The 14,183-nt window shown below is 47.9% G+C and overlaps 1 protein-coding gene and 1 long non-coding RNA gene across 5 annotated transcripts in view; one reads left to right on the forward strand and one right to left on the reverse strand.

Moving 5' to 3' along the window:
• Positions 1-1,577: 1,577 nt before the first annotated feature.
• KLHL3 (kelch like family member 3) overlaps positions 1,578-14,183 on the forward strand; it is a 110,260-nt gene continuing 97,654 nt past the window's right edge. For 3 of the 4 annotated variants that reach the window (XM_041397460.1, XM_041397461.1, XM_041397464.1), the window contains exon 1: positions 1,578-1,875. The gene's annotated coding sequence lies outside the window, so the exon portion shown is untranslated. Of the gene's footprint in view, positions 1,888-14,183 lie in introns of all 4 variants that reach the window. The other variant, XM_041397463.1, reaches the window with a different exon arrangement.
• On the reverse strand, positions 2,869-5,668 carry LOC121332228. The gene is made up of 3 exons (XR_005952126.1): positions 5,645-5,668; positions 4,949-5,068; positions 2,869-4,353 (listed from the first exon to the last, which is right to left on the reverse strand). It is a non-coding gene; the product is annotated as an uncharacterized LOC121332228 (long non-coding RNA).

Raw genomic sequence — 14,183 nt, forward strand, 5'->3', positions numbered from 1 at the left:
TCGGTCCGGTTCTGTCCCTGCCCTATCCCGGCTCTGTCCCTGCTCTATCCCGGCTCTGGTCTGGCTCTATCCGGCTCTGTCCCTGCCTATCCCGGCTCTGTCTGGCTCTATCCGGCTCTGTCCCTGCCTATCCCGGCTCTGTGCTCTGTCTGGCTCTATCCGGCTCTGCCCCTGCTCTGTCCCTGCCCTATCCCGGCTCTGTCTGGCTCTATCCGGCTCTGCCCCTGCTCTGTCCCGGCTCTGTCCCTGCCCTATCCCGGCTCTGTCTGGCTCTATCCCGCTCTGTCCCGGCCCCGAGGGGCAGCGGCCCCGGCTCAGCGCTGCCGGGAGCGTCCCTGGCTCAGCAGAAGGGGCAGACCCGCAAAAGTCGCCAGCTTTTCAAGAGAAATGCAGGTGTTCTGCCCGTCAGGGAGCAGCAGCAAGGACCGCTGCAGTATGCTTGAACGTCCCGAAATCCCACTTTATTATCCCAAGGAAATTCTTGCCCAGAGGAGCTGTGACTGACAGCTGGTGTTCAAGGCCAGGTTGGATGGGGCCCTGAACAGCCTGGTCTAGTGAAAGGTGCTCCTGCCTATGGCAGAAAAAATGCCATCTGTAAGGTCCTTTCCAGCCCAAACCATTCTGCGGGATGTGGGTCTAAACTCCTTGTTTAACTCATTACCTAATTGTTTGTAGCTAATTGCCTCTGTAGTGATAAAGCTCTGCTACCGATTTTAAGGCTGTGCACTCAACACACACTCGAGAGCCAGGTTTAAAGGTGCATTAAACCCCCCCCGCCGCAGCCCCGAGCGAGCCCTCCCTCCGTGGCCAGGGTCGCCTCCCCAGCCCCGCTCCGGCAGGGAGCTCGGTCAGGAGCAGGGGCGCTGCTTATGGATGTGTCTGTGTCTGAGCAGGCATAAACTGAGTAACGAAACTAGCCTTGTGCAAAGGATATGATCAAAATGCGGGACATGTTAATATTTTGCTGCTCGTGTTTGTTATTACAGCTTTTTACACGGATGAAAAAATGCAGCTGTGCTGTTCTCACCAGAACAGCAGCAGATCCTGCTGGCAGGTTAGGCTGGCTTCAATGCCTAATTACACCTTAAATTAACATTATAGTGTTTTAAATGTCTTAATTATACTTCGGCAACCATCGCCTGTTGTTTAAAAACGCCCCAAAGTCCCGCAGCTGGGCTGCGTGTGCGCTCTCAGCTGCTCCCATCTCCTCCCCTGTGCCCGGGAGTCTGTCGGCACTGAGATCTTCACGAGGTTAATCCACCTCCAGAGCTTGTGTTTAAACATCGTTTGCGAGCTAAAACTACAGAGCAGGTGTTAATTGAGTGCTAATTTATATAAATTCCTCGCGTGGAAGTGATTAAGGGAGGGAATTCGTCCCTACTTGTCTGAGACGTTATTTGCTTTTTACATCAAAAAAAAAAAAAAAAAAAAAAACAAAAAAAAAAAAAAAAAAAAAAAAAAAAAAGGGAGGGAATTCGTCCCTACTTCTCTGAGACGTTATTTGCTTTTTACGTCAAAAAAAACCCAAAACAAACAAACAAACCCCAAACAAACAAACAAAAAAAACCAAAAAAAACCAAAACAAAACAAAAAAAAAAAGTAAAATAATTAAAAATAGGTGGTTTGCATAGAGAGAGGCGAGTGCTTGTAAGAAGGTACGTGGGTCATGATCACTGCCCTGCAGGACGCTGTGAGCACAGTAAAGGGCAGGCTCCGTGCTCAGACAGGCTCCCTGGCTTCCCACCAACCTCAACTTAGCACTAAAGCTGGCTGCGAGGCATCAATTTAAGGACAGTTTTACACACTTAAAAGAGTGGACACAACCGGGACAGCTTGTGTGAAAGAGAAGGAACAGGAAAACGTGACATCCAGAAGGTAGGAAAAAAGGTGAGAGAACTGGAAGCTGAACTGATGAAGGCAGAGGGATAAATCTCATCTCCTGTGTCAAGTAACTTAATAGCACTGTGACCAGCACTGCGAGGTGTCAGAAATCAGCTTTTCTGTCCTGCTTCAGTTTACTCTCTAAGAATGGTGCCCTGCTGCTTCTGATTGGGTTCTTTCTCCTCACTGCTTGAGTCATATAGCAAAAAATGTCTAGAAAAAGAGTTAAGGATCTGTTGCTTATTAATTAAGGTACTTAAAAGCTGAATACTAAAATACCTGGAAGTATATTAGTGCCTGAAGCCTCTTCTTTTGCTTGGATTGAATTTCTTTAATTAAGTTTGAATGCTTTATTCTGCTTCAGTGTTGTTGAGGACACTGCAAGCTGCAGGTGTAAAGGGCTCAGAAAGGAGTAGCTGGTAGTGACAGTCTTGAATTGCATTTTCTGGCTTTTGTGGAGTGCCTGTTGCTAGGCAATAATTGGGAGAATATGGGCACAAGGATTTCATTCATTTTATAGCTATTCCCAATAATTGCATTGTTCTGTCATCACTGCCTTTGTTGGTATTTGCCTTGGTAATACAGTTGAACCACATGAGGGAATTATATGCTAAATCTGAGTAACAAGACAGTTATTTTACAGCAAGCCATTAGCCCTGATTGCTGAGTTTGAGGTAACAGCAACATTTACAATGCTGAGTCACATTCATAATGATGTTTCAAAGCACCTGGCAGTATGTCTGTGAGATTTGAAGGTATTTAAATTCTCATAGATACCTATATCTAGAAATTTTAATAGTTTCTCTCTGTATTTTGTGATGTGTCCGAAGTCTGGACTAGTTAATATTTTTTGATTACGTTTATATATGTATACACACGCACGTAGCCTACATTTTAAAAAGCTATTACATAGCTGATTTTGGTGGCAAGGTAAATCCCTTTATGCATTAGGGTCTGCTTAGGGTCCCAGCTGATTTCCCTGGAGCAAGCCTGGATTTCAAAGAAGGGCTTGAAGCCAAACTGAGAGCTTCCTCTTAATGATCTGCATGCTGGTTATTGGAACAAAACCATTTTTACCCAGTGATTTAGCAAAAAAGTAACTCTCCTGCATGGAGATATCTATACTGAAATATGATCTCTCCTGTGGTAAAATTTGAAGGAGGCTGTTCAGAATTGTTAAAATAACTGGTTTAGTTAAAATGGCTGAGTACATCCAAAAATAATCTGTAAGCCAGGGAATGGTCTCTGTCAGGGACAGCCGTTTCCACAAGTCTGTAACAGGATCCCTGCAGCTGCAGGCTGGCACTCAGCTGGGAGAGCAGGCACACGTAGCTCTCGCTGTCCCTAAGAGCACAGGGGGAATCCTCTGCTGGGCTTGGATGGCTGAACTGTCACCATTCGAGGTCATCCTTGCATCTGCAAACCCCTGAGAAGCCCTCCAGAGATGGGGGTGATGTCACCAATCTATGCATTCTAACCTGACTTGTTTCTCTGGAGCAATCAAACAGAACTGATAATGCAATAAGTGTGCAGTGACTTGAGAGATGCATTTGGGATGGAAATTGGATCAAGTCTTGTCATAAAACTGAGTGCTTTATTACTGGGGCAGGATCTCCATCTCCTGAGGGGGGAGTGTCCCTGCCATGCCATGGGACAGTTTTCCTTCTATGCAGTGGGTCACTGGTTCGGTGCTTTTCCTCCACAGAGTGGTTTGCAGGTCCTGTCTGCACCACACTTACAGGATCTCAAGTTTTATTGCTGTCTTTAAGAATAGGAAACAGAAACATGAGGTGATGCCGCTCGGCCAAAGCCACCAAGGAAGGTGGTGGCAACAGAATTGTACCTTGAGCTTTCCCAGGTACTGTGATCTTTGCCTCATGCTCTGCTGTGGAGCCAAAGGTCTCCTGGAAGACAATTTTTTGGAGTGATGCTTTTAGGTTAGACACAGACAGACTCCTGCAAACGACTTCAGGCCCTTCCCTGGTGCTTTGGGTGGTTACACCCTTGGTCAAATGGGACCTGCCAGGATGGTGCTGCACATTGTCATTGTCACCCAGGCAAACAGCTCAGGCTGCTGCCTGTGCCCGATCCCTGTCAGGCTGAGGGGCACTGGAGTGTGCAGCTGGCATCCCTGAGCAGTTCATGCCGTAAGTGTTGTAAAGAGCTGCCCCAGGGGTGTGACTTTCTCTGGGGTGTGATTTTCTCTGTCTTACCGCGGAGGCAAAGCCCCAGGGGAGTTCTCGTAAGTTCCATGGAAATCTTCAGCTTGGCTCTTGGAGCTCTTCTGGCCAAAGCTGGAGGCTGCAGCTCGAGTGCCCAGCCCGGGGCTCTCTGGGCTGTAGGATGGCAGAGCAGCTGCCCCTCGCTCCTTGGCTCCTGCTTGGCTGCTCCTGGGGAGGGTGGCTTTCTTCATGGTGACCTGCACAGCTGGCCTGGGGACAGCACCTCCAAAGCTCTCCAGCTCTTTAGCTCCTGGAAGTAGAATTGTCCCCATGTCAGGCTGGGAGCAGTGGAGGCTCACCAGTGCAGCACTGCAGTAACAGGGCATGGGAAACTGCAATGTCTGAGCAGGAGGATGAGGCTCATTCTGCTCTGCACAGACTGAAACCTGCACAGCTGCACGAGCCAAACCTGGCTTCTGGCAGGGCTGCTGAGCTCTGGGTACCTGCCAGGTGCTGCTCTGGTGGCATATGGCTTCCAGCACGAGCCAAACAGGTCAGGTGGAACCATAAACAAGGAATAGACATGGCCAATGTTGGGCCAAGCTGGAATCCCTGGAGGGATGAAGCTCAGGGATGAGACTCCTCTGAGAGAGGGAACAGCATCTCCACCTTGTCATCCTTGACTCAGGAAGAAGAGGGACCAAAAGCACAAACACAGAACATCTTGCATCCAGCTTTGAGAGGTACCCAAGCAGACTGCATTTTTTGGGCATTTCTCTCCTCTTGAGCCTACAAAATAGTTTGGGTCTGGCTTCTGCTTGGGAAATATCTGTGATTCTGCCTGATGTTGAGCACAGCAAATTGTTTTGTGTTTAGTTGCTCAACACAGAAATCCATGTGCTTACCTGGGGAAACAGAGAGATGTGCACTGGATGCTGCAGACCCAAATTCATTTTCAGCAACACATTTAAATATTCCAGAGTCTTCTGGGAAAGCTTCTGTAATAACCAGGGTGCAGACTTCCTCTGAAATAAGAGATTCAGGCATGATGTACCACAAGAGGCAAAGCGTAACTTGTAGGAACTGCTCTTTACAGGACTCTTTACTTAGTGGTGGGGATTGGCACTAACAGAGTGCAAAAAAAGTGATGTAGAGGGCATGGGAAGTGAAAGGGTTTAGAAGGAGCAAGATTAAAGGAGACTCTTCCTTTGACATTAATGAAAAAAACTACATTTTTGTGGTGGATGTTTTGTTTGTTTAGTTGTTTTTGTTTGTGGCTTTGTTTTGTTTTTGTTTTTTCCCTAAATTCTGTCATTTCTTGTGCAAGTTTAAAAGGTTATAGGTCAGAATGGTAGATATGCTTTCTCTTAGCACAGGGTACTCTTCATTGGCTGAATGTAAAAGGCTTGATATTTTTTCCAAGTGTTGTTGAAAAAATCAGGTCCTTTTGGGTGCTTGCATCAAAATTAAGAACTTGAAAGCTCTTGGCTCGACTGACTGTTGTCTTCTGGCTACCTTTGGACATCATTGTTTTATTTTGGATGAGGTGGGAAATACTGAGTGTGGTGAGGAGTCTAACAAAAAATGCACAGCATACTTACCAGGTACTGCTGATGAACAAGCCTCTGCTCAAGAAAAGAGAGAGAGAATTTAAATTATTATAATGTCAGAATGGAAAAAAACCCAAGCCCTTCATCCCTCACTCCCTTCCCCACCTCAGATGTCACCCTGGTTACAAGGGAACCATCTCCTTTCTGTCCATCACAAGGAATAGCACGTGGATAGGGAAAGCTCAGGTGTGGCTGGGGGACCTGGTGGTACAAACACCTCTCCACTGAGGAGATGTACAAAGAGCTCCACTGAATCTGGAGTTGGTTGCCGTGGGTTTGGCCCTCTGGAGCTCTGACCTCATGCCTGGGAGTATAAGAAATTGTTTGAAATGAGGTTACGCTTTTTTCCCCGAGTTCATCAGCAGTTCTAGCACATGGTAGCAATGCCCCATGGCTCAGCAGGGCTGTCATTAATGACTAACAGCCTGGAATCTGCCCTGTTGTTCCTGTCCCACTCGTGCAGTGCCAGAGGAAGTGCAGGCAGTGCAGCAGCCTGTGACTTGGGGTCATCTGATACTGTAAACTCAGCTCTGCGCCTATGAACCATCTCCTGGGTTTTATAGCAGTTCTCCTTCCTGCCTTGTCCCTGTCCCAGGAGAATATCTGTGCACCAAGCAGCAGTTATGCTTTTTTCCCCCTGAGTTCATCAGCATTTCTAGCACATGGTAGCAATGCCCCCATGGCTCAGCAGGGCTGTCATTAATGACTAACAGCCTGGAATCTGCCCTGTTGTTCCTGTCCCACTCGTGCAGTGCCAGAGGAAGTGCAGGCAGTGCAGTGTAAAGATCAGTGCTGCTGCCAGCAGCTGTCCCCTTCTAGAGAGATCCTGACCTGGTTTAGCAGGTCACTCCCTGGCTAGTGTCGTGTCTGTGATTGCTACAGTGAGGCTGAGCACAGAGAAATGAGCAGGATTTTCCTACTGTCCTTACATCCTCTGTTAAAGCTTAGCTATCACAGAAGTTCCAGTAAGGCCTCTGATTGAGCAAGAAGGGCAGTTTTGAGATAATAAAATATTAATAATCTGGCAGTGCCAGATACGTCCTTGTTCCATGGTGGAGTGTTGATGTGCACTCATCTCTGTCTCCTTTAGCTTTGGAACCATGTGTCTTGCATATAAATGTGCAACTGAAGTGCTTGGGTTTGTTTTGCTGTCACAATGGCAAACCTTGTCTTTGAAATAACCCATGTTTTCATCTCTTTCCCTCCCAGCCTGGGTTAAGGTGTGAATCTGTCTCTAGGTGTTCTGACTTTTTTCCCAGCTCTTGGCCACATAAGTGCTCTAAGCCAGCTCTCTGTTCTGAAGTGACTCTTTGAAGTGTAACTGTGGCAGCCCCTTGGGCATTCCCAGCCCTGTCACCTGCTCCATCAGTTCCTGGCAATTCTGACTAGGAAATGTTCCAAGCCACAAAGCCCTTTTTCAGAGCTTAGGGTCCAGACCTTGATATCCATGCTGACCCTTCCCTCTTAGACTCTTGCTGAAGATGAGCCTAAACTGATCCTTGCAAAATATTTTAGAATTATGTAAATAATAATTTAAAACATGTGTAAGCTGCTCTCTGAGTGTCAGTAGATTAGGCTGAGTTAAAGTGGTGTAACTGTGGTGAACTGAATGGTTGTGAGGGACTGCACTGGCTGAGGAAGCAATGGACAGAAAAACACTGGTGGCTCTCTGCTTTTTCTCAGTGTGTGGGGAAAAAAACCAGGGCAGGATGGAGACAGAGGCTTTAGGAGGCTGAGTATCCTTGATCCAATAATATCTGGACCACTTACTGTGACATTCCTCTGGCCCCGACAGGATGCTGAGACTTGCAAGGAGGCTTAGCCTTCGGATTTACCCTGAGAACCTGCAGAGACAAACATAAAGCAGTGTGTGTTTAGAACTATCTCCTTTTCCTTACAACACAGCAGTGACTGTTTTGTGAACTGAACACAGGCTAGGCGGGGTCACACAGAGGTGCCAGAGGAAATAGAAGCATCCTGAGTATTTGAGAGTAGGCTCAGGTCACCTCCAGAACATGGAGACGCTTTAACAAGATTGTTGATCCAGACCTTTATAAAAGACCCAAGTTACATGTGAAACCTGGCTTCATGCTGAAACTAGGGTTTTCCTGTATTTGGATGGGAAAGTCTAAAAAAACACGTTACTTTAGGGAGAGTGAAAATGGAACCTCATAAACCAGCTGCTAGGTTCCGCTGCATGAAGACTGTAGCATACTGGGTTGACACAGAAAAAGTAGTTATTGAGATTTTAATAGCTTACCATGGTAATTAAAGGCTTACAGGTTTCATCTTGGCTTCCCTTTTGCTATAGCAAGAAGGATTGTTCTTGCTGGTGTGCCACAGATGCCAATCCTCCTTCCCCTGGGGCCACCTGCACCAGGACCAAGGCCAGCCTCGACAAACACCCTGCAGGAGCAGCAGCAGTGCTGTTGTCACTCTGCTTCTGCAGTGAGCCTTAGGGCTGTGCCTGGTGACACACGGTGACAGTGCTCCTGTGCCTGTGTGCCTGCAGCTGGGGGCAGGAATGGAGCCTGCTTTGCCAGCCAGGAGAAGACATGGACCTGCTGAACTGACCTTCTGCTGGCTGCAGGAGCCATGGAGGTCCCCTGCTGCTCTCTGCTGTGATGCAATCTTGTGAGCAGAAGCAGGCCCTGGCATTTGCATTCCCCATCCATTAGGGCAGCTTCCACCCTCTCTGGGTGCCTGTGGCATCAGATTTGCTGTTGTCTGGAAGCTGCTGTCACCTACAGCCAAAGCCTGTCTGTGCCTGTGGCTGTGCAGGCAGCACCTGAAGGTGTTGGCAGATGTCTGCAGAGCTGCTGTTTGCTGTTGAGTGCTCAGTTGCTAAAGTCACTGTAGTGTTCCCCTGTGAGCTCCCTGCCTGTGTGGCAGTTTTGCTTTGTGCTTGCCTCTGTGAGGAGCCAGATGTGAGAGGTCATGGTTTGGCACTGAACTCTCTTGGAGGTGGCAGTGGTTTTCTGTCATGCTGACAGTGCTCTAAGTCAGAAGAGCATGGGTGTTTCTTCAGGGTTTGGATGTTACCCTTGTCGACCTCACATGGTAGAGTTTGGCACTTACAGTGTTTGTTAGACATTATGTAAAGTAATGCAAATTTGAGATCTTTTAGCTGTCACCCTGTCTGGAGCCATATTGGTGGAGTTACAGGTGAGTACCTGGTGTAGAGAGACAGAGGTACCTCAGCAGAGTGGGATTTAGTTACCTTGAAGAGGTCAGTAGGCTAGAAATAACCCATCTTATCAAATAAAATCAATGTACATATCTGAATTCCTCAGAGGCTTTGCATAGCTCTTTGGTGCAAATAATTTACTTGAGACCTGTTCTCTGTCTCTTCTGCTTTCCAGCACTCTCCATAACAGTGACACCCAATTACCATCGTGGAGATTTTGCAGCCTAGCTGGATTTGCCTGGTTAAAATGAGAACATATCCCTGTGTGCCTCTTTCACACCTGCAGAGTGTCACTGAGCCCTGAGGGCCCAGGCACAGTGACCCATGGACTTGGACCACCCATGGCTTTCATATTTCTGGCCGTTGCTCTTGATTTATAAATGTCTCTCAAGCAGTTCAAGGATGGCTCCTGTCCAAGGTTATAGCATGAGGATATCAACAGGGCTGTGCTGTGATGCAAGGGCTGCTGGATAATCCCAAACCCTTGGATGTGGGAGCAGGGCCTGGGAATGTTTTTGGGTTGCCCTGGGTTCCCACTGCAAACCAATCCTGGCTGGACTCCACCACAGATTCCCCTGGTGCTGCCTTCCAGTCTATCAGGTAACAGTTGGTACAGTCAGTTTTCAGGACCTGGAATATTGGATGATTTGGGTTTTTTCTATTTTGCCTCCAGAGAAAAAGGGTGATGAAAAATCACACATGTTCAGAATGTGAAAGGAGTTCCTGGGCTGATATGTCTGCTTTAGAGAGTGCCCCATGCACCTGAGACACCATTAACAAAACTGCATTGGAAGATCATTGCCCCTTCTTTTTTCTGCACAACAAAAGACTTCATTATCCTCAGAACTGCCATCAGTCTTCATGTTCCACTCTGTTTCCAAGTCCATGATCAGTCTGGTCTCACACAAGCACAGAAACAGAGGGCACAGGGGTTCTCCTGCCAGAGGGGACAGTGGCATCTGTGGTGTAGGACCACAGCACAGTGAGGTGCTGCAGGAGGCACTGCCCTCACTGTATCTGGAGTGAGGAGCAAGGTCTTGGAGACAGGCTGCTCTACTGAACTGAATAAGAGCAGCTCCTGACAAGTTTCCAGTATGATGAAAGAGGCACTGAACTTTAGCACTAAGCAGGAATAGCAGCATCTTATGAATTTGTGCTCAAGACAGTTACTCACTTGCATGGCATTAGTTCCTCGATGCGATGACTGCTGCTAAGACCTCCTGACGTGGCAGAGATCATGGCCAAGGGATGGTGGCTGTCAGGGCTGCAAGTGTGCCTGGCCTGGTGCCCTGTGACACACCAGGCAGTCAGTGCTCCCACAGTAAATACAGGCAGCTCTGCGTGGGCTGCTGCAGCTGCCAGTGCTTGAGAAAGGCTGGGTTAACCTCTCATCAGAGCACATCTTGTCAGTTCAGCTGAGTGAAGACCCCATCGCTGGGAATTCTGCTTGTTCTTGGCTGCTGTGTGTGCTAAAAAGCAGAAGCCATCCTTGAAGTTCACGTTGCTGGCAGCACCTCTGTAGACAAACTCATCCTTCACACACATGGCTCACGTTAGGTGCTCCGTTCTCACCTCCTCTTGTGTGGTCCCTCTGTTTCACACTTTGCTTCTCATGAGTGTGTTGGATGCTCTCACTGTTAATATTGGATTTAGGTAAAGGAGAGTTCATGGGAACAGATAAAAGCTTATGAGCTTCAGTGCTGGGACAGTCACTGTTTTAGTCTGAATTCCCTGGTTTGATTGAGACCTAATGACCTTAGGGCTGAGGATGTTTAGTAAACCAGGGGACTTTCAAGCCTGCTGAACACGGTGGCTGGTGCTGCTTTAAAGGGCAGAGTGTATTTGGGAGAGTAAATGTCCTGAGAGCATTTGGGCACTGGCTGCAATGCTGACAAGCTCTGCCACTACTAATTGGTTTCACGTGGTTGAAATAGTGGCTTCTGTAGGAGGCCAAACCTGTCCTGTGTGTGTGGCCCTCCAACTCAGCAGTAAAAATGAGAGGAGGTCATTCAGCTTCCAAGAAAACACTGGAAGGTCACTCTGAGGTATCTGTTTTCTCTCTGGCACATCTCCTTTTCCTTATGAGTGATGCTCCAGCCTTCTGTAACTATCAGTTCTCAGACTTCTGAGACCCTGATCCCACATCCTGAGGAGCTCTGTGCGTGACCTGCCCCTCTGCCTGTGATTACCTTGCTAAGCAGAGAGGTTTTCTACAGCAGGTTAGCAGACCTTGTTCCCGGTGAGGGTGCTGAGGCCCTGGCACAGGCTCCCCAGAGAAGCTGTGGCTCCTCCATCCCTGGAAGTGTCCAAGGCCAGGCTGGATGAGGCTTGGGGCAACCTGGGATAGTGGAAGGTGTCCCTGCCCATGTCAAGGGAGTTGGAGATGGTCTTTAAAACCCTTTCCAACCCAAACCATTCTGTGATGTTACGAGTCTGTGAAAAGTCATCACCCTACAATTTACGGCCTTGAAAGAATATCTAGCCAAGGTTTTACCTTGGTGAGTCATCCTAGCAGTCCTGGTGTCTCATGTAAATGTCAACCTTTACTTAGTGTAACTCTAGATCTTTGTGAAGTGGACAGAATTAGACTCAGCCAAATGAAGAGTCCAAGGACCTTTGCAACCCAACACCAGGATGATTACAAGGTACATCCAGATCATGCTGTTGACACAAACTGTAATGACGACATTCTGACATTACCTGAATAGCTGACATGGCTGCAGAATTATGCTATAGGCAACACTAGGACAAATTTAACACGGGGCTAGGAAAGTATTAAATCTGCACAGAGCCCTTTTGCCAGGTGTTTAGATCATGGAAAACACATTAAATCTGTTTTAGGAACAAGAAGAGCATCTGCTGGATCTGAAATACACTGCATTGCAAAGAGTGTGTGTAGAGGGGAGGAGTACATTTAAAATTGACACTTAGGAGTGAGGCAGAGCTAGACTGCAACATCACACTGATGTACCAGCTTGTCTTTTATTCAAAAAGCAGCCTTGAATAGATACACAGGATAACAACTTCCAATCACTTTGGAAATGTTGCATTTGCAAACCATCTGCATGTACCTGATGGTTCTACTCATTTTTACAGAGGTGTTCAGGCTTTGGGAGTGTGTGCCAGACACTTGGGTATCTCGTGGCACTGATCTGTGGGGCTTAACAGAGTTATGAATAGGTCTGCAAAGAACAAGGCTCTCCCAGTGGCAGTGGGCTGCAGAAAGCTCTGTCTGGAGCTGTATTTCTTCTGTGCCATATGGCTAAACAGGGAAATTGTCACCACTTTGGTAGTGAGCTCTCTAGTTGTGAGTTCCTTAGTGGTGTGAATGTGTTATTATAAAGTGGCTTCTCTGTTGCTCCTGAGGTGTGAATAATGAGACTTCTGTAGGAAGTGAGAAAAGAGTGATTTTATTTGCTTCTCTTTCTACACTCCAAGAATCCTGAGAAGATCTGTTGGACTGCAGAGACTGTTGTGTTTTGTGGAACAATCCCTTAAAATCACTGCTCTTCAGGTGGAGAGTGGGGCAGGTTTGTGTCAGCTGGGATATTCTGAAAATAATCAAATAGCTGAAAGAGCTTATTGTAGCCATTGACAAGGTATTCACAGAAACTGAAGAATCCTGGTTGGATGTGAAGCTTGCTGAGAGTCTTCCTAAATTGTAGAAATGCATCTGAGTATGTTTCAAAGCCCTCTTTTATTTTTGGCATATTTTCAGAACAGGTAGCATGGAAGAGCACAATTTCAGAAGTTCGTTTTCTGTGAATTCAGCTTTTAATGTCCCCCATGAAGCAGGTTGGAGATTTGCATCTCAAAAGTTGTGTCTGGCACTCCTGTGGACATTTCCATACATGTTTGAGAAGGGCAGAAAGGTGTGCTGCTTTCAAGGACAGGCTCCCTCTGGAATTAGCAAGGACTGTCAAGCATGGAGACCAGCATGGCAGCTGGAATGAGTGTCCTGTGTTTTCATGCTTCAAAGCCACTGCTAAGTTTAAGTTGGGTTTGTCCACTTTACAGAGCAAGTGATGCAAAGAAAAGAGCATCAGCTCTCAGAATGTAATGGCATTTGAACAACAGTAGCCTTAATACAGAAAAGAGCACAGCGGAAATCTTAATTTTGGAACTAGTTAAGGCACATCCCTGATGGGATGGTGAACCAGCACACCCAGTGTGTGCCTCATGTGGCTGTGGGTGCAGGTGTGCACATACTCAAGGTGTTTGTCCCCACAGGCACATGTCCCACTCCAAGAGCAGTGTGAAGGGATGTGGCCTCAGTGTCTGTCCATTCACATCTCCTCTGGGTTGCCTGGAAGCCCCTGGGGCAGAGCAGGGTCCCCGGCGGGGCTCGGGGGCCGCCTAGCGAGGGGACACGCTGGGAGGGACGGGCCCTGCATCCAGAGGCTGGGAGCGGCTCACACACCAAGGCTGAGGGGAATTAATTTTATCCCTCATGCCTCTTCTGAGCACAGCTGTTTCTCAGGGCTGGAAAATCCTGGCTTTCCCTCCCCTTATTTGGATAACAGCTGAACTGCCGACAGATATTGGACACTTGAGTCAAAGTGGAGTTCCTAGAACCAAGTGACTAAATCCCCCTTTAAGCACCGACATTAAAAGATGCCTAGAGCTTATTTTAAGAGATGCTAAGCTTCCACTTGAAGTCATGAGGCTCCATACTTGTTAAAGTATACTCGTGTCAAACAGAAATCCTGCTAATTTCCTTCCTTTCTTCCCTGTAAAAAAACCCGAACCCTGCCCACTTCATTGCATGCAGAGCATTACAGAGATGTAGAAGCATTTTGAGCCCAGACTGCCTGACGTGTGAAGCTGCAGGTCCTGGGGTGAAGGTTCTGTGCCCATGGCTGTGACCTGCAGAGGATGTGCAGGTGTGAATGCAGGCAACAGCTTTTGGGGGTCTCTGGGCATCCTGCTCTGTGCTGTGTCTTTGGCATTCCTGTGGCACAGGCACATCCCAGAGGCTGTGTCTGTGGAAGTTGAGGGTCCCCTATGTGAATCTTATGGACTCTTCAGTGCCATGGAAAGAATGTTGTTTCAGGAACCTGTAAATGCTGTCTCTGCAGTGAGGATTCTGTAACAAAGCTAGACGGAATTCTTTCCTGGAAGCTGTGAGGGAACACCCACGGTCTCCAGGACTCCTGCTCCGTAAAATCCCAGAGTTAGTGCCGGGCTGGTGCCCTGGGGCAGGGCTGGGCTGCGCGCTGGGGCACAGCTCTGAGCCATGGAGCCTTCTCCCTCCTCGCATCCATCGGCTGCTGCTGCACAGCCTGAGCTGGGGAGGGCACGAATCCCGCCCCGGCTCTGCCTTTCCCTGCGCACTGCTGCAGG

The sequence above is a fragment of the Onychostruthus taczanowskii genome, unplaced genomic scaffold, assembly GCF_017590055.1.
Source record: "Onychostruthus taczanowskii isolate IOZ18803 unplaced genomic scaffold, ASM1759005v1 scaffold14, whole genome shotgun sequence".
In the NCBI taxonomy this organism is placed as follows: domain Eukaryota; kingdom Metazoa; phylum Chordata; class Aves; order Passeriformes; family Passeridae; genus Onychostruthus; species Onychostruthus taczanowskii.